This window comes from Tamandua tetradactyla, chromosome 12 (assembly GCF_023851605.1).
Source record: "Tamandua tetradactyla isolate mTamTet1 chromosome 12, mTamTet1.pri, whole genome shotgun sequence".
Lineage (NCBI taxonomy): Eukaryota > Metazoa > Chordata > Mammalia > Pilosa > Myrmecophagidae > Tamandua > Tamandua tetradactyla.
Window position 1 is genome coordinate 58,027,111 of NC_135338.1, and position 24,922 is coordinate 58,052,032.

Here is a 24,922-nt window from a genome sequence, read left to right on the forward strand (position 1 = left end):
TGCCTCTGAGCCTCAACAAAGTGGTTTCTGAACCAAACTTTCTTCTGGTCTGGAGGCAGGGGCAGGCAAGTGGGGGAGAAAGGGAAGGCATTGAGCCCCATGCTGCATTCCTTCTCCAGGCTTACTGATCTGACAAGCCATTTCTCCTCCCTTGTAAGGAGTGTTTGGGAGAAGGGATGAAATTTCTCTCCAATAAGAGAAGCTGTGGGATGGAATTTTCATTTTTGGAAACATGAGGGTGGAGAACAGAATTACCCCTAATAATGCAACCACCCCCCTGTCCTGTAACTGTCACTTGTGCCATTTGCTCCAGCCATATGATCTCCAGGGGACAAGCACCTTGCCCTGTTCATCCTCTCCTGAGAACTAGCACAGTGCCCACATAGTAGGTGCTCAGTAAACGTTTATTTCGCAGTCGGTGAATGAATAACTGGAGGATTCATCAAGGGCTCTGCAATACGTCCTGAATCCTCTGAAAGCTGCTTAACAGATTTGTAAAACTCCTGAGGCTTATCCATATGTTAAGCTAAGACCAATGACAGTCAAGGGAAAGAATGATCAAGTTCACAAATGATCCTTTGGTTTATATTTTAATTCCCCAAGATCAATGTTAGCTCAGTTATATCATGCTTTATGCCTCTATCACAGGTGTTAGCTTATGAAAATATTGGCTGAGCTCAGCTCCCTGGTGTGAACTGCAAGTCCTGGGAAATTCAGACATATTTGTGAATTGCAGGCTGGGCTTCTTTTATTAATGGTCACTAATGGTCTGCAATCAAGCCACACCTGTTAGAGGCAAAAACAACAATTGGCTTGTTTGCTTGGTGTGAGTGTAATTCATCAAATTGCTGATTATTCATTCTCTCTCAAGGTATTCGCCAGAGACATTTATGCAGAACAGAGAAAAAAAATGTCCACTATCGAGTTTTAGTAGGCAGTGTGGAGTTATGATTTTGGAATCAGACATCTTGGGTATAAAACGCCATTTCTGTCACTGCCTAGCCACAACCACAATTAAAGTTCCCATTCCTCACCTGCTAGGTAACGGTGGTCAGACCTGCCTTGCTCGGATGGTGTGAGGATTAAGTAAGTTAAAATCCCCCGAAGTTCTTCCATAACAGAAATACAAAACACTTTCACTTTTGTCCCCTTTTTCTAGGGATTCTCTCAATCTGTTTAGTATATATTTGCACCAACCTCTCTCCCTCTGCTCACACCTTTTTTTTTTGCATGGGCAGGTACTGGGAATCGAACCTGGGTCTCCGGCATGGCAGGCGAGAACGCTGCCTGCTGGGCCACCGTGGCCTGCCCTCTGCTCACACTTTTGACCTTGTAGAATTTTCCTTCTAAACTAAGTGATAAGAAGAAAAAGGGGCTCCTGACCTGGTTCACAGACAAGTTGCTGCAAAATCTTAGTGTGAGATAGAGAAGGAGAACTGCATGCTCACAACTGAGGCTCCAGATCACAGACCCTCTGGAGACAGGGGAGCCAGAGACTGGGCATGTGGAGATGGCTTAGATGGCAGAATCACACAGCTCCAAGTTGTTACACACTATGAAAACAGTGGCTGAGGCAGAGTAAGGACCCAGAGTCCAGGAGACAGGTGAGACCACATACTGCAGGATACATTAAGTATGTCCCACATGGGGCTTTATTATACTCCACTATATGCAACCTTGTTTTGGAGTGAGGAAGGGACAGGAGACATCCAGATCTCTTCTCAGTGATACCTTGGTGTCCTCACCTTTTGTTTCCATCTTCCTTTTCCCCTTTCCCTACTCCCTTCAAGGAAATGTATCCAGCATTGCACTGGACAGTGGTCCTCTGAAGCTCCACAAGTTTTTGAAAGTCAAAAATCTTCTCAGAATTTAATTGCTTTGGCTATGAGTTTCAAAATTCCATTTTAGAATGCAAAAGCTGAGTACAGCCTTCTTTGTTCTCTGGTTCACTTCCTTGTGGTATCCTTCCTCTGAGCATGTAGTGGGAATGCCTCTGCTGCCTGAATCAAGAAAAAAATCACAGGTACGAAGAAATTGGTGGATGGAGCGAGAAGGTGGATGAGGCAATTCATATTGAGAGATCCTATCCTCTGGGAACCCTGGCTCATAAAGATTTCTCCTGTGCCTGAGCTGCTAGGATAGTTACTCTTATGTCACTCATTCACACTTATCTCGATGACCAGATTGCACATTTCTTCAGAGCAGGAGCTGTTTTAGTTTCCCAGCTGCTAAAACAAATACCATACAATGGGTTGGCTTAACAACAGGAACTTTTTGGTGCGTGGTTTCAGAATCTAAAAGGATTGCTTCCTGCTGGGTGGATATTTTTTGGCTGGCCGGCCTATCTTTGGGGTTCCTTGGCTTTTTCGTCACAAGGCAATATGCTTGGCAGCATCTTCTTTCTTTTCCAGGAACCACTGACATCCAGTTTATGACTATTCCCCATGGCTTCTCTTGCTTTCTATCTGAATTTTATTCTGTTTATAAAGGACTCCAGTAATCTGGATTAAACCCCAACCTGATTCACTTGGCCACACCTTAAATAAAAATAACACTTATTACCAGTAGGTTCACACACATGGAATGCATTAAGATTAAGAACATGTCTTTCTGGGGCACGTACTTCAGTCCTCAACAGAAGCCATAAGTCATTTCTCTTTGTGCAATTCTGTGTTCCTTTAATTTGAAGGATGAACATAATCACTGACATTGTATAGGTTGATTCGAATCATTGCCCTACCTTTTAGTTATATGAACTTGGGCAAGTTGCTGGTTCTCTTCAAAATTCAATTTTTTTTGTCTGTAAAATGGGGTAATAATGGCACTTACCTCATAGAGTTTTGGTGAAGGCCAAATGAGATCTTAGATGTAAAATAGTTAAGTCTGTGCCTGCCTGGCACATGATATCTGCTAAAATATGTTGATATTATCACTTTTAAATACTGATGATAGATTAATTGATAATGCATGGGTTCAGTTAAGGCCAGGTGGTGGTGATGGTGAAGATATGTGGAAAAAAGGAAAAAAAAAAACATTTTCCATGCAGTGACTATATTTGGCAACAAGTCTTTCCAATTCTCTTGTGATAAAATGATTTTGTTTTGCTTAGAGCCCTTTGAGTCTCATAATCATGCTTATATATAGTGCCTTTTGTCCCAGAATCTTGGAGCAGCCCTGAAACCAAAACATGACAAGAGTTGGATGGTTGCAGAAATAAAAGCAACGATTTGCTTTTGTTTTTGAAAAGCTTTCCTTCCTTTCCCAGTTTGCAACTTGGCAGCTGCAATGAACGTGTATGCATGTTTGACCTGAGTCTATGGCTAGTCACTGACAATAGATGCTAGCAGCTGTTCGCAGCTTAGTTTCTGGAGACGGAGCAAGCAAGAGGCTATGATATTCAAGAGGAGGATAAGAGAGGGTGAGCTGAAGGGGGATGAAACAACCTTTACTGAGTGTTCACTAAAGGCCAAGGTCTTTGCAGATGCTATCATTGACAGATGAGGAGGGAGGGTCAGTGAGGTTAATAATTGGTACAAGGTCACAAGCAATTAAGCAGCAGAGGGAGGTACAGGTCTCATTCATGAAGCCCATGCTCCTTTTCCACACTGCTTCCCTGTTTCACTAAGGACATTTGATTTCACTTTTAAAAAGTGTTGGAGTGGAAGGAAAGAGGAGAAGTCCATGCATTCAGAAGTGTGGAAGCATCAGATTCAATGTGCAAAGTGGGAAGTGGAATAAAGAGGAGATGCAATCTGGAGAGGAGTTCTAATAAAGCAGGCATCAAGCATCAGACATCCTAGAATCTCATCAAATCTAGCACTTCATCAATTTTTAGACACCCCCTTATTTTATGTATCACTGACAAAGGAAAAAATAAAACCACTGCCAATTACAATTGGCATCAACTGCAATACATAGCCTTGATTTCAGAGATAGTAAAGTGTGAAAAATTTGCACTAGAATTGAGGAGAGATGGCATTTATTAGGGCATACAGAGAATTTTAATGAAGGACAGAGAAACAGCTCTAGGTATTTTAAGTACAGAGGGATTTAATACAGGAAATCATGTGCTTATGAGATCATTGCCGGACTGCACTGGCAGGTAAAACCTGCAGGAATTGCCTTGTCAGGGGAGCCACCTGCTCTGCCACAATTGAAAGGAACGAGAACAAGACCGCTGCTGGTGGGACTAGAGACTTTAAGAACTCACAAATGTATCTCCATCCAGGAATCAGAAAGCTACTAATGTGGCCAACTGCTTCTAGATATTCAAGGAATTAGACACAAGGCATTGAAACATTGTTACAGAAAATAACCAAGATTGTACTTCTGCCTTCTAGGTCTTCCTTGAAGAATCTAACTGGTGGAACCCGATTTGCTTCCAGAACCCTAGGGACCAGGGTATCTGGGAAACACAGTTGGTTTGCTTTTCAGCCTCTGCAGTCTAGGAAGGGAAGATAGAAGGATGCTGTATGCCAAGAGACCATATCCGCCACTCCTCCCAACAAGCAGGCAGAAAGAAAGCAACATCAAACATGACTCCCACCCTACCTCTCACCTCAGAGAGCTTCACCTGTCCGCTGGAAACAAGCTGATCATTCTGGGAGGCTCACAAATTAAATTTCCCATTAATCTCTCAAGATCTGGGGAAGACAGAACAACTATGGCATCTTGACCATCAGCTCAGGGAATATTAAACATGAAATGATGAACATTTGGTGCACTACATGATAGAATAGTTAAGTTGAAACCTTGGCTTAAAGTCCAACAACATCACTTACGAGCTTGATATGACCTTGAGCCAGTTATTTGCCTTCTCCAACTTCAGTTTTCTTATCTCATATCTCACACTTCATACTCAGAGGCAATAATACCCAACCCAGGGGGTTATCCTGAAGATTTCTTCAAAATGTGTTTGTAAGGAACTAGCACAGTTTCTGGTGAATACTTAAAACTCAATAAATTGAAACTATCATCATCATCATGGTCAGCAGCACCATTTTCATCATTATCAGGAGAAAGAAAAGAAGATGGAAGAAGCATTTTCTTTGGCTTTTAAAACCCCTTTTATCCATTTCTGACCTTGGAGTAATCTATAAGCATCAATTATTGTGTCATAAAATATAAAAGAAGTCATTTTTACTATTATGGGAGTCACCAGATTAGTTCAGCAGAGTAACTAGGTTAATTACCTCTCCCGACCTCTCCGGGTTGGGCAGGAGCAAATTAAGCTGGGAATGTTAGTCTGATGTTCATCTGAGACATAATTAGATCACCAGGGGGTGCGCCACTTCCCATGGATTGCTGTTTCAAGAGGACAATTTCCATGTAGAGAACTCCCAGAGAGAGGTTGGTATAAGTTAGAAAATTGAACATTGGCTTTCTGGCCATAACAGAGACATACCAGGAGGACTGCAGGACTGGAAATAGAGATAAGACCATGAAACTAGGCTCCTTATCAACTCCTGGTAGAGTAGTCTATGTTCATCATGTTTTCCTTTAACCCTCTCTTAGGCTATCTAGAGGAATTGTTAGGGAGAGGGGACCTAAGGACGCTTAGTCCTAGTAGATGATCTGCAGAGATGACTCAGGGAAAGTATCAGCTGGGACAGTTCATTGCAAGTTACAAAAAACCCCAGATCAGAGTGACTTAAGCCAGGCATTATTGGCTCATACTGACTGAAAAGTATAGAGGTACAAGGCCCCAAGCAAGACTCAATCTTGGACCTCAAGTACCCTATTCCTCTCCATTTCTTGGCTCTGTCTTCCACAGGAAAGCTAGTATTTGCAGGTACCAGATGGTGTCCTCCCAGAAGCTCCAAGGTTTTCTTTCATGGCACCAAAATGACAGCCACTGTTCAAGCCCTCAAATTTGAAACTACTGCTTAATAGAAGTGGACAGGTCTATTCTGTGGAAGAAGAAGAAACATCTATACTTCAAAAGCTCCAGCAAATTATCTCTTAGCTCCCTGGTTATAGGCACATGAAGGAGCCAAAATCATGGGCAGGGTTATGAGATCTTCTGATTGGCTGAAGATGGGTACCAATCCCATCCAATCAAACAACTCTGAGAGCTGCTCCCAGAAGGAGGAAGAATAAGTGGATGCCGGTCTGTGGAAGCAATAAATGTCCACCATAGAGGGGCAGCAGCAATGGATGGGAGATGGATTCAGGGCCATGGGAAGGCTGGAGAAAGGAGCTGGTCCTTGGTTGAGGAATTGGCCAAATGTACTGTCTCTGAAGAGGCCTCCAGAGTGGTCATCTAATCAATTCAGCCAATATATCCTCTGCACCTATGGTATGGTGGCTTGGAGCTATGTACCCCAGAAAAACATGTTCTTAGTCTTAATCCATTCCTGTGGGTGTGAATCCATTGTAAGTAGGACCTTTTGATTAAGTTACATCAGTTAAGATGTGCCCAAATGGACAGAGGGTGGGGCCTTAATCCAAATATGGCTGAAATTCTTATAAGCAAAAGAAATTGGGCAAGAAAAGAAGCCTCAGGGAGCAGCCAGAAGCTGGAAGTCAATGGAACCTAGGAGAAAAAGGAAAAGACGCTGTTATGTGTACTACTACGTGCTGAAAAAGACAAGGTACCCCAAAGATTGCTGGCCAGCCGGAAGACATCAACCCCAGGAGGAAGGAGCCTTCTCGCTTCTGAAACCAAGAGCCAATACATTTCTATTGCATGGTATTTGTGTTTGCAGCTGAGATGCTAAAACAGATGGGATAAAATCTGAGTTCCTTAGTGTTAAGTATTCTAGCCACATTCAGGACCCTGAGCAAATACCAATGGTAGACTTCAGCCAATAATTCAATCCAATCCAATAAATTCAATCCAAGAATATTAGGCAAACATTTATTTAGTATCATCTATATGCTAGGCACTTATGAATATCATCTTTCCTTTCATAATAACCCTGTGATATATGTATTTTTATCTCTTTTTCCAAGTGAGAAAGCAGAAGTTCAGAGAAGTCATGTAAGTTCGCCAAATAGCAACTATGTGAATTGCCAAGCCCCATTGTGGACCTAAGACTATGAAAGCCAGTATTCTTTCCATTGTTGACTTTTTAAGATATGCTCTTGGACTTTGTTTTTATTTCCATACAGAACTGCTGATATGAATCCTAGCCATCTCTGCTACCTGGATGAGATGGCCTGGACAATCTGAGAAGGGAATTCAAAGCCCTGCATTTGAGCCTGGAACACTGAAGTTACTCATGCCCATTTGTGGAGTGGAGGGTCCAGCCCCTGCATTGGGGAAGGAAGCTATGACGGCAGCACGAAGCCTGGAGCCCAGAACCAGCCTATACTTGTGAGCCTACTGCTTCTTGTCTCTGGGTTCAGTCTTCAGAATCAAAGGTGCTCTGGTCCCATGTAGAAAGGACCCTGTCCTAAATGTGACTATGCTCAAAAGTCTCCACACCCCCTGGGTTCCAGTAAAAAACAGAAAAGTATATATTTAATTATAGCTAACACTGATTGAACACTTGCTGTGTGCCAGGCTCTGTGCAACGCAGGGGGACGCAGCAGTGATGAAGGCAGACACAGTCCTTGCTCCTGGAGCTCATGGCCCATTGTATGGACTCATATGAGTCTCACAACAACCCCATGAAGTAAGCACTGCAAAGAGTATCAAACTTGTGTAGAACTCAGACTCGGTAAGGGAAAGTAACATGGTCAAGGGCACAGTTAAAGAGCCAGGACAATGAATCTAGATGTGTCTGACTGCAGAGCCGGCACTATTAACCATTGGCTAACTGCCTCTCATGGTCCCACCGAACTTTCAACTTATTAAAATTCTGATTTCCTTTGGAGTTTGGCCAAAATGCTATTTAGTCTATGAAGCCTGGCAGAATAAGTTGCTCTTCTCTATCTTGTCACTGCCTGGAGTTTACATGCTACTGGTTAGCTCCTATTTCATTACCTCTCTTGACATTGGCAGCTGTGATTGATATCAGGATGGATTTGGTATAAGACAGTTCTATTGGTTACTAGCAACATGGCCTTGAGCAATTCTAGTTCATTTCTCTGGGGCTTGGTAGCATCTGGACTCTGGGCGTGGTGGTGGTGGTGCATATTACTCCCTCACGGTTTTCCCAGCCCATAATAGGTGTTCATAAAATTATAATTACTGGAACTTGTGGGCATGCCTGGCTCCCCCCGGAGGCACTGGGCCTGGTGCATGGGAGATGCTCAAAAGTCCTTGCCAAACAGAAATAAGGGCTCTGGGTATCTGGAATGGGATGAAGCATCGAAAGGAGATTGAGGATGTAATCCAAACTATGGTCAGGCCCTCATAGGGCCCCTGATCACATTCTACCCCTCCCTCCCCTCTCATTTCCCTCCTCCCAAGAGTTAGCATGCCTTTGACTTTTGTTAGATGGCCCACACTGAATAATGACACCCAAGCCTCTTTGTTCCAGGCAGATCAAAGCCCTTCTCAAACATTACCTCATCAGCTCCCAGCAGCCTGGGGAGGCAGAGAGCAGGGTGGCCTGGGATGATGTTCCCATTTTGTGGATGAAAGCAGCGAGGTGAAGGACTCATGGACTGACTGATGGGTAGAACCAGTGCTTGCTGGCAGCCAGGTCAATGTTGTTTTTCTAATGACTTTGTGTTTTAATTCCACGGGTTGAGTTTCCACCGTCCTCTAGCCAATCCTGACATTTTTACTTTGCATTCTGTGTAAATCTCCACCACTGTCTCGAAATTATATCTTTTAAAGAACTGTCCTCATGTACTGAGGCTGTGCATAAAAGGACATAAAAAGAACATTGAGAATTAGACACAGGGGCCCCGGGATCATTAAAACTTTTTTTTTTTTTTTTTGCATGGGCAGGCACCAGGGATCAAACGTGGGTCTCCAGCATGGCAGGCAAGAACTCTGCCTGCTGAGCCACCATGGGCCACCCCATTAAAACTCTTTGTGATGATTTTTCCCCCCAAAAGATTGGCGAGTGAATGTACATGAAAACACAGTGACCAGCATATAGTAGGGCTCCCTTAAACATTCATTAAATGCCAGAAGCTAGCCTAATCTCTACCTAACTGTAAGTGCTCAGAAAACACTTATAAAGAATATTTATAAGTGTTCTTGAATATATGGCAGGACTTTACCAAGCATCACGTTCCCTAAATCAGTGTGTAAGTTCTAGAGTCCAGCAACAGCAAGCCCTCGCCTGTCAGCCTTCTGCTCAGCTCTGATCTTGATACCAAGCTACCAACTCAGAAGAATTTGCAGAGGCTTTCTTAAGTCCCCAGAGTTGTATTCCCACTTACAGCATTTCAGACATGCTGTCTCTGTGATAGCAACTTGGATTGGTGTCCTGCCATGCTCTGCAGTTGAGGGACATCTCAGCACGTGGGAGTGGTGTTGGAGGCGTTGGCAACTGCCTTGGAACAAAGCCACATTTAAATGGTGTTTAACACTAAGCTATCCGACCGAGGGTGGCAGAGCCATGAGCTCCAGAATACATTCCGTTCTCACCTTGGAATACTCCATGTGCTGTTGCTGATTTAGTTGTGCTGTAAGGCCAGCCAATTGTCAACCCAGTCTGGAACCAGGGGCAATTATTCCACATCTATGGGAGTTTGGGGGAACATGGTCACACACTGTGATAGATAAGTCCTTTTCCAAGTCTTAGCATTTATGTATGTGCATGTGTGTTTAAAATGTCTTCTTTTCATTGGATTCTGGCCACAGGGTCTTGTTGGGAGATTCTACACCCATGAGATGTGTGAATCTTTAGATATCTTTGTTAACAAATATTCATTGAATGTCCACCTTGTGCACGCACTTCCATCAGGGTCTTGACAGGAAGCAGATGACACACTTGAAAATATGATAATTTGTGGAGGGTTTATTTACAATGTGACTATTTACAAAGGTGTGGGAGTGGGAACCACCAGAGATGGTGTTATCACTTCCAAACTAGAAAGACAAAGGGAAAGAGCTGTCACTGCAAATTGGAGAGGAGGGCTGGGAAGCGGTGACTGTCATCTGGGGGTGACCTTGCCAGCAAGGATCTGTGGGAATAACAGCCCTAACCAACTGTCCTCCCGACTTTCAGTTCTCTGTCGGGCTCCCCACTGGTCAAACCCAATAGAAGCCACATTTAAGTGGTGTTTAACACTAAGCTATCTGACCAAGGGTGGCAGAGCCATGCGCTCCAGAATACATTCCGTTCTCACCTTGGAATACTCCATGTGCTGTTGCTGATTTAGTTGTGCTGTAAGGCCAGCCAATTGTCAACCCAGTCTGGGACCAGGGGCAATTATTCCACAAAGCACAGGAACCTGGAAGTGCTTTGTATTGGTCAGCCTCCTGGAGTAGAGGGAAGGCTGGAGAAGTATCTGGAGCAGGTGAGAGTATCTGGAGGGACAAACAGAAGACATTAGTCACAATAGTGCCAGTGATTCCAGGTATTGTGGGGACTGAAACGCATACAACCTTGAGAGTCTTCTTTAAGAAAAAAGATCCAAAAATATTTAACCTTGGTAAATGGAAACAAAAAACTGTGTGAACATATTGTTAAGACTTCTCCCAGGGTTTTGGAAGGGATCCATGAGTGAGACCATGAAACTTATACTTCATTAGCTTTACGGTCAGTCTCCCTGTGTCTATGGCTTAAACAGAACAGCATCCCAGCCCATAGGACACTTACAGTCTCATGGGTGATGAAGGCTTGGATGACTGATTACAAATACAAGTAAACTGTGGTGTAAGAGAATTACAGATAAAATACTAGAGGATTAGGTAGACAGGAAGGACTTTGAAAGACAGGTGGGGCTTAGACACATAACAGTGGGTGGACAGAATAGTATTAATACTATCTACTGTTTATTGAGCAAATACTATATTCAAAGTACTGTCTCTAGATTTGATCATTTAATTCTCATGTAAACAGGAAACTGAGGTTTTAGAAGTTAAGTAACTTTCCTTAGGTCACAAAGAGCTATTAACTGAAGGGGCCAGGATTTGAAGCCTAGATTGTTGTCTTTAGAGCCAGGTCATAGTACACTGAGCCAAGCTACTGTGGGATAAGCATTCTATTGTGGTGGACCAGAAGATTGGGAGACAGGAGCAGGGGCAAGAAGGCAGAGGAGATGCTCAACCAATAAACACAATTTTTAATAAATCAAACTACTCCGAAAATTGGCAATATTTATTTCCGTTCATATCGCTTTGGTAGGAATCTGATCAGTACGGAGAGGCACTAAACTACATTTCCCAGAAACTCACGGGGGCAAAGGGACAGGGACTTACTGCACTGCTAGAAGACTTCAATTCCCAGCATGCAGAAACAGTGTCGGCCCACCGCTCCCGGCATTCCTGGGGAGGCGGCGAGGTGCGAGCAGGCTCCGCCCTGTTCCGCAGCGCTCCCGCTCGTCCCGCCTTTCCACCGCCCCCAGAGCCAATGGGAACGCTTCATACTGCAGGGTGTGGAGGGGGCCGGGGCGGTGCTGGAGTTGGGAATCGGCGAAAGCGGCGGGAAGTTCGTACTGGGCAGAAGGCGATCTCTCCGCGGCTTGGGGTAGGGAGGTCGCAGGCGACGCGTAGGGAGAGCTCGCGCGGGGGGCGGGGGACGCGGAGGCTGTCCCCGCTGGTGCTGGGGCCGGCGCTGGCCTCCGAGCATCAGTGACCTCGGTTGGTCCCCGGGCTGCGTCGGGGGCTGCGGGACGCGCCGCTAGCCTGGGCTGCCCGGCTGGGCCGCAGTGGCCGCGTCGCTTCTGCCTGTGTGGGCGTCCCCCTCCCTCCCGGCTGGTGCCCCAGCGTTCCTTATTCTGACTGCAGCTCTCACACCTGCTCTGCTTTCTCGGCCCTCGGAGTCTCGTGTGAGATGTGGGGTCTGTGCTGGGTGCCGTGGTCCTCGAGACCCCTCTTTTGTTATGAAATTTACATTCTAGAAGGCAAACACAGACTATGAACGAGTACGATTATTTCCGGACACCGAAATCTCATTTTACACGGGGACGGGCAATTGTGGGCCAGAGTACTGGAGTGAGGTTCCTTTTAGATGAGGAAATCAGGAAAGGCCTCTCAGAGGAGGTGACGTTTGACTCGAGAGGTGAGAGGAGAAGTCGCCTAACCCCCTGAGGAGGACGTTCCTGGCCCGGGAACCGTGAGGGCCCCCTCTGTTTACCTGTCATTGTTCTGATCTCTACGCCCGACAAGCATGCCCTTGAGGCCATCGTGCAAGGTGGTAGAGGGCTGTGTAGATTTTTACGAGGGATTTTCTTATCCATCTCTGGATGGTGCCTCCTCTCTTCTCTCACTTGACAAGAGTGGTGCCCTTTACTGATGCACCAGGGTTCAGGAACAACAGATAATTTTTCCTATCGTCAAAATGCTTTTTGGTTCCGCTCTCAAAATACATTGATGATTTAGTTATGTTCGACAAACACTATAGAGCCCTTTCTAAACGCTTGACGCCGAAAGAGATGTTGGGTGGAGAGAGAGACAATCACTGAATTTCGTTTCAGGCCACCCATTTTTCTAACGTCTTTTTTGTCAAGTCACCCATTTTTGTCTTTGTATCCACTCTTCCTTTCCCTTCCCCTTTCCTTTTTTTACAACTTGTCAATAGCAGTTTTGCTGTTGGGAGCGTGGTGGTTTTATCGAATTAATGAAGAGCTTAATTAATTATTTTCTTTTTTTTTTTTTAACTGGAATTGCCCATCTGTTGAGTCTGAAATCTGTACAAGTAAAACAAATGTAGGGCAGCATTTATTTTTAAGAGTTCAGAGTAAAGGCATCACACTTTTTGTAACATGCTGAGCACGATACTTTGAGGGAGAATTTAACACACAATTTTAAAGCAATTTCAGAAGGGAACAAGGGTTCTTTATATATATATATAACCACTTTATTCACATTATATTTATGCTGTTCAAAATGGCATGTAGTAATTGGAATTAAAATTTTGGGTAGACAAGATTATGTTCATCTGTTACCTCTAGAAGGGAATGTAACTTAAGTAGTCATTTAATAATAGCTTCCTCTGCTGACACTACCACAGATGGTAGTCTCTATGCATCTCAACATTGCTTATAGGAGTCTGTAATACAACTTGAATTTAGTTACGAACTTGTGTTGCATTGCTGTCAACGTATTTGTCAACTACTATCTATCACAAATATCAGGTTTGTAATGTAATGGCATCTTGGTTATGCTTGGTGCTGCAAAAATTATGAAAGGTTATTTGTTAAACAAATGAGATAATGGAGTAACATGTTAAACATAGAGCCTGGCATATAGTACGTTAGTAAGTGCCCAAGAAATGGTTGTATGAAAAGCCTATGCTAAGTTTTATTCCAAGATGCAAGTATGTATTTAAAAAATTACAGCAATGCATTCAAAATGTTGACAGACCCTAAAGTTAAACTTAGTGAAATAAGCTAGCTTTTTCTAAAATTTGAGAACTAATACACAATAATAAATGTATTTGTGAATTTCCCAGATGTCTAAAACAGAAAAAAAAAAAAAACCAAAACAGCTGGATGTTTATTTTGACAGCACAATCTTTTTTTTCCTTAAAGGCACCCCAATAAGATATCATGAACTATGAGTAGGATATTGATTTTAAGAATAAAACTTGGAAAATATTTTTGATTTGAAAAATAAAACTTATTGGAAATGAAGGAAAGCCTAGAAAAAGATGCTTTAAAATTTACCTTATACCAAATGAAGAAGGATGACTCCTAAATTTATGCAAATGTGCAAATGTTCATATCTCCATAGATCAGGCAGTGAGCCTACTGGGAATTAAATGCTGTCTCTGTGTGCGTGAGTTAGGTTTTCTTCAAAATTGGTTTTGATGAGTTTTGAGAATGGGTTGGTAACTGAATAGGACTGGAGAATATTTTCAGGCTGGTAGGATATTTTACATGCGTACAGAGGTTATTTTTCAGAGTGAGCAGAAATGAACTAATTTTTTCACCATACATGGTATATGCCAGGAATTGGGCTAGGTAAAGAGTAGATTCTTGCCACTGTAGTGTCTTGTTAAAGCAAATTTTCATTTTGTTGAATTAGTGTAGCTCATTTGTTTTGACTTTAGTTATCTAGCACCCTGCAAATAAGAAGTCAGTGTATACGGTACATTTGAAAAATTTTACAGTTGGTGACAAAATGTAGAAAATCTGGGATTTTAATAAGGATGCAAGATTAATTTAGAAAGGTAATAGAATCTTGACAAAACATTTAACTAGCTGGTGTAACCAATAGACATTTTTAATCTAGAATATGTTTGGTTCTTTTGACCAAAATTCCTGTGAATATATTCCCACTTGCCATTATAAAAATGCAAAGTGGGCTGTGCCCTTTCTTTTTTTTTCCTTTTTCAATATCCAGATACCTTGCATTCTAAGGTTGCTGTTCTGATGTAATTCCATGCATTTTCCCATTTACTCCTGTTCCATCTCTCCCTGTGTTGACTTAAATCTTAGCATTCAAACTCGAATGCTTCTTACTCTTTTTATTCTGGATGAACCATGGGCAAAAGAAGAGTTCTCCAGAGAGTCTAGGGAGATATGAGCTGTGCCCCTACCCTCCCACTTGCCCCCCCATAATTGATTTCTTAAATTCATCAATACTAATGATAAGAAACTACTCAAAGTAACATTCTTAAGTAAATTTATTAAGAAATAGCCACAGCATCTTAGTACCTTGGAAAAATAGATGTTTGTGAATCATCATTTAGGCTTTAGGTAGGTACATGGATTTTGATGATTCTCTGTAATAACTCCTTTCTCTCTGTGGGTCTCTGACCCATAGGATGGGGACCAGGGGTCTAGGATTTGAAAATTAAGATAGACATTGTTCCCACTGGTAAATATTTAGGATGAATATTAAACATACACACATCAAAATGTTTATCAATAAATTATATGCATTTAAGTGGAACTCATCTTTAAATTGCAAGGTTATCATTTTAAGATTGGGTAATGTTCTATTAATTACTTTTTAAGCAAATAGCATACTTGGGGCACATACAGCTCATAGAGCTTATTATCAGGAATAAAATAGTGGGTCCTGCAAGGGACTAAAATTCACAACTGGCAGGTCATTAGTAAGAAAGGCAGCACCATCCCATGCTTTCTGGGGCCTAGTATTTTCTTTCTGTGTGTTTCATTTTCTTTGTGTACTGGCTGTCTCCCTGCAATTTGCATGTGAGGTAGATTATGTCTGCTCCAGACCTAGTATAGGCTATATCCTTGTTGCAAGAACCCAAAAGAAGACTCTGTTATCTACTTGTCAATTATATCTTTTTTAAAATTAAAAATAAGAAATGTTTTATTAGAAATCTTCTAGCTAGGATAACTGCAGCATTATTTCGGGATAATTGCTTTTTCTCAATGTTTTTTTACCAAATAACAACTGAATAAATGTCATCGTTTGAAGATACTATGTTATTAGTGCAGTGTGATCTCATTTCACAATGCTAAACATTAGAAAGTGCCATTAAACTTCTTGTCTTCATAGGCTCTGTCTGGGCCTTTGTTTCAATTGGCAATGTTGCTTTTTTTCCCCCCACTTACTAGGATTTACTATATATTGTGTCAACAGTGCTATCAGCGTGCAGATTAATATGTAATTATACATTCCAAGTTAAAGGTAATAACAAAGAAATCTATTGTTTAGGGATCAGGAAAAAGTTTAAAAAATTCACTTTTTAAAAACTAAAGTCAGACTGTAACATTAAAGAGGTCTAATTATAATGGCTTTTCAGGCTTTTTAGAAAATATTTTAGAAATTGTGACTTTCAAATTTATATTACTTCATACTTTACTGATGAGAATGTAAAATAGTACAGCCATTTTCTAGATTATTGTCTAATTTCAAGACTCTGGAAATCAGTTTAACAGTTTCTTAAAAAGTTAAACATAGACCTACCATACAACCCAGCATTTATACTGGAGAAATGAAAACTTAGGTTCCTACAGAACTTGACCATAAATGTTCATAGCAGCTTTACTTGTAACAGCCCAAAACTAGACATGACCCAGAAGTCCTTTAGTGGATAAATGGTTAAATAAAATGTGGTGAAGGCATGTCCTGGAACACAACTGCATAACAAAAAGAAGCAAACTTTTGACACACACAACTTGGATGAAGCTTATGGCATGTGAAAGCAACCAGTCTCAAAAGGTTATTGTATGATTGTATTTATATAGCATTTTGGAAATTACCAAATTATTGAGATGGAGAAAAGATAAGTGATTGCCAGACGATAGGTTGGGGATTGGGTGTGAGTATAAAGGAATATTATGAGGGCATTTTTTTGTGATGACAGAACAGTTCTTTATATTGATTGTGGTTATGGTTATATGACTCTATATATGTGACAGAATGCTCTAGAACTATGTAGAAAGGCATACAAAAAAAGTGCATATAATAATGTGAAATCTAAAGTCTATAGTTTAATTACTAATGCTGTACCAGTGTCACTGTCCTGGTTTTGCTAATGTACTATGTAAGATATTAGCTTTGGGGAAAGCTGGGTGATTGGGTACACAGGACTTCTCTGTGCTTTATTTGCAACTTCTCAAGAGTCTATAATTATTTCAAAATAAAAAGTTATAAAAATGTACAATTTCAATAATAACCTTAAAATATTTTGATGCTCTCAAGTTGATAAGATAAAGTCATTGACTTTTAAATATTGGGCACTAAAAGAAAAATTGTCATTTCATTGTTTTCAGTAGGCTGGATTTGATTTAAATCACTAATTATAGAAAGATTAATTCAACCCCCAATGTCTAAGAAAATTCGTTAGTTCTTCACCATAATTTTATTAGATACCTATGTCAAACTAGAAACAGTAAAATGTATGATAATTTGTAAAAACTTTATTTTGAAATAATTTTAGTCTTGCCTAGAAGTTCCAAAAATAATTGTACCCTTCACTTGGTTTCCTGGTGAAAAAAATCTTACAAAACAATAGCACAATTATCAAAACTAGAAAGTTGGCATTGATATAGTGTTAGTACTTAAACTATAGACCTTATTTGAATTTCTGTTTTTATGCTTTTGTTTTTTGCGTATGGGTCTGTGACATTTTATCATGTAAATTAATGTAACTATAATCACAATCAGAGTACAGAGCTACTCCACTCTCAAAAATGCTCCCTCATGCTATCTGCTCCTTCACAGCTGTAATCCTCAGTAATAAGTGATTTCTTTGTTTCTAAATTTTGTCATTTCCAGAAAGCTATATAAACGGAATCAGACAATGAATAACTTTGTGAAATTGGCTGTTTTCACTAGTTCCTTTCAAGTTGTTGCACATCAATAGTTTCTTCCTTTGTTGCTTAGTAATGTTCCATTGCACAGTTGTACTGCATTTTATTTGACCATTTATCCACAGCTAAGGACATGTGGGTCGCTTCTAGTTTTTTGGTTATTACAACTAAAGCTGCTATGAACACTCATGTTCAAGTTTTTGTATGAAGGTTTTCATTTCTATAGAATAAATACCCAGGTGTGTGACTTTTAGGTCTTATACTAAGTATATGTTTAATTTTTTAAGAAGCTACCAACTTTTTCTGAGTACCTGTTGCATTTTACAACCTTAAAATCACCATATGGAAAATCCAGTTTCTTGGCATCCTTGTTAGCATTTGGTATTGGGGATATTTTTTATTTTAGCGGTTCTAAGAGGTGTGTAGTGGTGTCACATTGTGGCTTTAATTTGCATTTCCTTAATGGCTAATGATGTTGAACATCTTTTCACATGTTTATTTAACATTTGCATTTTCTTTTGTGACTTGTCCAAGTGTTTTTCCCATTTTGTAATTGGATTGTTTGTTTTCTTATTGAGTTTAGAGAGTTTTTTAGAGACTTTTTGGATGTCCTTTGCCAGTATGTGATTTGCAAATATATTATTTTGGTTTGTGGCTTTGCTTTTTTCCTTCTTTTAATGGTGTCTTTTGCAGAGCAAAAGTTTTAAATTTTTATGGAGTCCAATTTATCAATTTACGGATCATGTTTTTATGTTATGTATGTCTCAGAACTTTTTCCTAGATCAGGAAGTTGTTCATCTATGTTTTCTTCTAAGCATTTTATAACTTTATGTTTTACATTTAGATCTGTGATTCATTTTGGATTAATTTTTGCACAAAGTGGAGGTTTAAATCTTAGTTCTTTTATTTTTATTTATTTTTGCCTATAGATGTCCACTTGTTCTAAAATCATTTGTTGAATAGCCTAACCTTTCTCCAATGAATCAATTTTGTTCATTTATCAAAAATCAGTTGACTATACTTGTATGGATCTGTTTCTGGATTCTGTGTTTTGTTCATTGATCTATGTATCTATTCTCCACCAATACCACACTCTCTTGTTTGGGGCCGAGTGATTCTTCCAATTTGTTTTTCCTTTTCAAAATAGTTTAAACTAATCTAATTCCTTTGCCTTTCCATATAAATTTTAGAATCAGCCTATGTATACTAAGAATCCTGTTGGAATTTTGATAGGAATTACATTAAACCTAGAGATCAATTAATGATAAAGTTTTATGCTGGGATTAGAAAAAAATCTATTGTGTAAATTTAAAACTACAGCTGAAAATACTTGATTATTTTATTCAATAAAGTTAGATGTCACAAATCACCAGAAAATGACTGTAAGCTGTGTACCTCAATGAAGAAAGGAGGAAATGAATGAGCAATTAAGTTTGAAAATTAATGCAGATTTATGAAGGTATGACATGGTTTGAGTCTTGAAAAAAGTACATGTAAATTTGAGAGGAAGTAGGGAAATATTTGAGAGATTAGCAAGATAGATCCTAGAGAAAATATGTAGAGCCAGGTGTTTTGGCAAGTCATGCAAGTGAAGGAGAGGAGGGAAGTGAAAGAATACTACTTGGTTCGTGAGTATAGAAAATGCTGGCTACATAGATTTATAATCCATTTCATTGGCTACTAGGAAGACATTTTAGGATTTTGAGAGGGAAACTTATATAGTAATGTTATTCAAGAGAAGTTGTTTTAGGGCCCACGTACAGGAGTAATAGGTTGGTTGGAAGAATGGGATGTGATGATGAATCTTAACTCACCACTTTGTGTTAAATTTGTTTTCCTGAAAGCTAAAAAAATATTGCTAAAAATGCTATAGAATCCTAGCATTTTCCTGGAAGAGTAATTATAGGTATCAGTCTTTTGTCACTGATGAAATTCCAGCAAGGAATTTCAAACGTTTTCATATTAATGCTACTTTTGGTTAAGTTATACATAAAATAAAAGTAGTTTCTACTGACTTGTTGTTGAAGGGGATGACATTTCTTATCAGCCCTGAAAAGGATCCAAGAGATGAGCAACTGAAATGATAAAAATATAAAGAATTGGTAAATTGATCCAATGAGAAAAAGTTAATGAAATTAGATTTATTTATCATGGCAAAGAGGAGACTCAGGGGTTATTTAATCAGTATGTCTTGATACTTGCATATGAAGAACTAAACAGAGAATGATGATGACCAGCTGTCTTTGAAACCACTGAGAACTGAACCAGAACAAATGGCTCAAATTGCAGCATTAGATTTTTAGTCTTCGGAAGAATTTCCAGACAGTAAAAACATTAAGTACTTCATGTCAGTAGTCTAAAAGATTTTTAAGGATAGTCTAGGAACCTAGATGTAGTTTAGGGACATTTTTGTTTATAGTCAGGGAAGTGTGATAGCCCTATGATTCTACCCTTAAGTTCTAATTTTTAAAATTTGTAACTGAAAATACCAAATTTCTGTTTTCTTAGCATCCACTTCACTTTTTGATTTTTTTTTTCCCCTAAGCAAGTTATACTCCTTTTTTTTCTGTTCATCTGTGGAAATCTTATTTGGTTTCTCCTTTTTTGTGTGTGCATTTAAAAGATTATCTTGGCTATAAATTAGACTTATTTCGTTTAGAAAATAACCGCACAACAATTAGAATTTACTTAATATCAATTAAGCTACTAAAACCAGTGCATTTCCACTCTTTTTTTTATTAAGAGCATGGAAACACATACCATCCCAGTTTTTAAAATCAATGATGACTTTTTGATCAGAAGATTACACTGTATAAGATATTGCCATGACATGTATTAATAAAAGATTGGCAGAGTAGAAAGCTTTAGCACAACTTAAATAATTGTCTTCAAAGTACTTTTGATTCAGCTTCCTTAGATTGAATGTTTTCCACTATTCTAGATCTTTTTTACCACTGAAATGCTGAGCTTGACCAAGAATATTTCACTTATGATTGCGTTCACTCAGTATTATCACAGAATTTTTTTTTTCTGCAGAACAGGAAGCTCTTACAGTGCTATGCAAGCTGCCCATTTAAAACTATCATTGCTTGGCACCTATGCCCTAGTGACAGTTTGACCAACATGTGAGCAGGCACACTGCCATCCTGACAGATGGGCGTGAGTATAGGCAGCCAAGAAACCATGTATCTGCATCTAGTATATTTGTTAAGGGCAGGATTCCCAGTCGGGGATGTTCAAACGTCTGTCCATCCTGAGCTTTCACGCCTGTGGATAAAGGGATGTCATCATTAATCCCAGCTTCTGACTGAGATTCCGTGGGTCTATAAGAGCTTCTTGACTCTTATAGAAGTAGGCAATTGGGGACAATCAGGATAATTGTTCTCTTCTTCATCATGGGACTATTTCAAATAATCCTTTCCTTTTCTAGCCAGCTAGGTTTGCAATGAGCACAAACCTGTTCAGACATTGTTCTGATGTCAGAGTTCTAGAATATGTGCTGCTTCATTTGTTTTCTAGGGTTCAAAAGCTTTGTAGGGTTGAAAGTCATTTAATGTTTATATTTTGGATTATGATGTCTATAATTGGAGCCTGGTAGATCTGAATTCAAATATTGACTGCTGTATGACGTTAGGGCAATCTAATTTTACCATCAAATCAAGGTAAAATAATACCTCGTAGAGTTGTAAAAGTAATTGTGTAATGTGTACATGAATCCCTTGGTATAATGTGTGACCCATAGTAAATGCTCGGTAAATGTTTACCATCATCATTATCACTTTAAAGTACTTGAGGGTGCTTTTCTCTGGAGAGTTATCAGACAAAAAAAAAATTCATTCCCACCATTCTTGAAAGTCACGTATTGGACATGATCACATTGTCTGGTCTATAATGGAATGTCTTCAATGATAGGAAACTCATTACCTGTAGAGCAGGGTTTCTCAACCGTGGGGTTATTGACATTTTAGATGTATGGTTCTTTGTGGGGGCTGTCCTCTGCATCGTAGGATATTTTGCATCCCTGGCTTTCCCCACTGGATCCCAGTAATCCCCCTGTCTACCATGAACATAAAAAATGTCTCCAGGTACTGCCAAATATCCCCTGGGGTCAAAATCATCCATGGTTAAAACCTCTGCTCTAGAGGCAGCCTGTTGTATTTTTAAATAAAGTTTTGACTATTAGAAAGTTCTTATACTGAATGGAAGTCTTATTTCTCCTTCCCAGTTCTTTTTGAAGACGTGTGGAACAGCCTGAATTCCCCTTCCAAATATCTTCCTTTCAAATATATGAAGACAATTATCAAGTCTTCTCAGTTTTCTTGACTTGAAACAGCCCCAGTTCATTAGCTGTTCCTTACATGGTATGGTTTCATGTCATTTCACCTTTGATTCAGATTTGGGAATTGTTCACTCCCGGAAGATATTGGAAGCCCTTGAATTGGCTGAAATCATTTGTATATTTAAAACAGGATTGATGGTGGAGTCCTAGAAATCCCAATATTAAGAGGTAGCTGGGAGGAGAGAGGCAACAAAGGAGACCCAGAAAGGGTGGTTAAGAGAAATTAAAATGGGGGGAATGTCTAGGAAGCTGGAATGACTATATGTTGAGTACTGTGATATTTACTTCATTACAGAATGAATAGGGTTTGGTCTCTGTTCTCTGCTCCTGTTTTTATTTCCCTCATGGTTTAACTGTTCTGTTAATGGTACCACTTAGTTAATGATGCCTGCAAATTTGGAATCATCTTTCTTTTCTCCTTCATACTCTTGCGTCTCTTAGATTATCAAGTTGTACTGATTGAAAAAAAGTTTTATTGAATTGTACATTTGTATTGGAAAAAGTGCACAAATCTTAAGTATCTAGCTCAATGAATTTTTTACAAAGTGAACAAACACACTGTGGTACCATACCCAGATTAAGATAGTCACTATTTCAGCACCCCAGAAGCCTCTCTTGTGCCCCTTTTTAGTAATTGTTGTCATCCAAGGGCAATCTTCTGACTTCTATAACTATAGATTAATTTTGCCACTTTTTGAACTCATATAAAACTAGAATTATACCCTGCAGACCTTTTTGTGACTGGCTTCTTTTACTGAATGTTGTGAGATTCATCCACTTTGTTACATGCAAAAGTAGTTTGTTGTTTTTGTATAGCTCTCCGGTTCTGGTTATCTATTACTGCACAGCACATCAGTTTCTGTTATTACTGCATAACACATTACTCCAAACTTAGTGGTATGAAACAGCAACTATTTTATTTTGTTATGGATTCAGTGAGATAGGAACCTGTGTAGGGCATGGTAGGGATCGCTTGTCTCTGCTTTGCAGTGGCTGGGGTCAGGAATCCTCCAGAAGCTCTCATTAACATATCTGGCATCTGGGCAGAGATGTCTTGAAGACTGGGGTCATCTGGAATTACTGATTGGAGCACCTATAGGTGGGCTCCACCATGAGGTCTTGGCTTTTCTCACCATGTTGGCTGTGTTCCCAGAGGGTACTTCTTTTTCTTCAGTTACATGTTATCACTTCCGCCATACTCTACTGTTTAAAATAGACAAGTTCAGGGGAAGGGGCTAGACCCTGCATCTTGGAGATATGTCAGAGAATTTGTGGCCATTTTGTAAACTCACCACAAATATGTATCACAATTTGTTTATCCTTTCTACTGTAGATGGATTTTTGAATAGTTTGCACTTTGGGGCAATTATGAATAATGCTCCTTTAATCATTCTTGTCCGCATCTTTTGGTGTACATTTATTCATTTTGGTTGGTGTACATATCTACTCATATCTGGTCACACCATATGTATAGATTCAGCTTCAATAGATATGCTAAACAGTTTTCCAAAGTGGTTATACTAATTTATATTCTAACCAGCAATGTATAAATTACACTTGCCCCTCAGTCTCACTTATAATTGATACTGTCAGGTTTTTGAACTTTTAAACATTTTAAATCCTTCTAGCAGTTGTGGTTTTAATAGGCATTTCCCTGGTGACTAGTGATTTGAACATTTTTCTGTATTCTTCGTAGCCATTTAAATTTCCTATGGTATGAAGTACCTGTACAAGTCTGCCCATTTTTAACAAACTGGGCTGTTTATCTTTTTTTCTTATTGATTTGTTGGCATTTCTAGTATTTTGGATATGAATCCTTTGTTGACTGTGAATTGTTAAAAATCTCTTCCCATTCTATGGCTTGCCATTTCATTCTTGAAATATTTCTTTTCATGAACTGTAATTCTAAATTTTAATCAATTCCAGTTTATCAGTCTTTTTCTTTATGGTGAGTGCCTTTTGTGTCTCATTTAAGAGGCTTTTGTTCCTTCATGTCATGAAGATATTCTCTTATGTTCTCTTCTAGAAGCTTTATTGTTTTTGCCTTCCACTTTTATGTCTAAGTATCCCAGGAATTGATTTGTGTATATTGTGAGGTTTGGGGATCAAGATTCATTTATTTCCATATGGATATCCAGACAAGTAGTCAGAGGTAGACATTAGGTCAGGTGAACACAAGCCTGGGAGTTAGAATTCTTCCATTCTAGGCCTTAAGTTACCTTTAATGTGCCTTCTGAACTTTAGTGTGTTATTAAACCCGTCTGGCCTCAGCTTTGTCTATAAAATGAAGGATTTGAATGAAATGTTTTCTAGTTTCCTTTCTGGCTCTGGTTTGCTGTAGTATTCTGTCTAGTTTTATAGCTTTATTTAGGCCTGTTAGAATCTTCTTGATTTGGATTCTGCTGTCTAATGTAGTCATGATATCTCATGAATTGCTTCATGTTATCTGCAGTTCTGATGAGTGTGCACTAAGCTGATTAAGATCTAGATGAAATTTATTGTAATATATTCACATACCATGTAATGCATCCATAGTATACAGTTAAATAGTTCACAGTATCATCATATAGTTGGGCTTTCATCCCCACAGTCAATTTTAGAACATTTCATTACTCCAAAAAACAAACAAACAAACAAAAAACCCTACAAAAACAGCGCATACCCCTTGTTCCCTATTATAATAATATAATAATAATGATTGTTTTTGCCTTTATTACTCATCTATCCATTTACTGGGTGATCTAGTTTCCTAGCTGCTGGAATGCAATATACCAGAAACAGAATGGCTTTTAAAAAGGGGAATTTAATAAGTAGCTAGTTTACAGTTCTAAGGCCGAGAAAATGTCCCAATTAAAACAAGTCGATAGAAATGTCCAATCAAAGACATCCATCCAGGGAAAGATACCTTGGTTCAAGAAGGCCGATGAAGTTCAGGGTTTCTCTCTCAAGTGAGAAGGCACATGGCGAACACAGACAGGGCTTCTCTGTCAGCTGGAAGGGCACATGGCGAACATGACATCATCTGCTAGCTTTCTCTCCTGGCTTCCGGTTTCATAAAGCTCCCCAGGAGGCGTTTTCCTTCTTCATCTCCAAAGGTTGCTGGCTCGTGGACTCTCTGCTTCGTGGTGCTACAGCATTCTTTGCTCTGTCCGAATCTCTCATTCTCCAAAATGTTTCCTCTTTTATAACTCCAATAAACCAATCAAGACCCACCCAAATGGGTGGAGACACATCTCCCCTAACCCAGCTTAACAACCACTCTTGATTAGGTTATATCTCCAGGGAGATGATCTAATTACATACAGTATTGAATAGGGATTATTCTGCCTCTAC

The 24,922-nt window shown here is 39.7% G+C and overlaps 1 protein-coding gene across 7 annotated transcripts in view; it reads left to right on the forward strand.

Moving 5' to 3' along the window:
* Positions 1-11,433: 11,433 nt before the first annotated feature.
* The window catches only part of VRK1 (VRK serine/threonine kinase 1), a 115,178-nt gene continuing 101,689 nt past the window's right edge, over positions 11,434-24,922 (forward strand). For 4 of the 7 annotated variants that reach the window (XM_077123486.1, XM_077123491.1, XM_077123493.1 and 1 more), the window contains exon 1: positions 11,434-11,540. The gene's annotated coding sequence lies outside the window, so the exon portion shown is untranslated. The remainder of the gene's footprint in view (positions 11,541-24,922) is intronic. The other 3 variants (XM_077123489.1, XM_077123490.1, XM_077123488.1) reach the window with 2 other exon arrangements.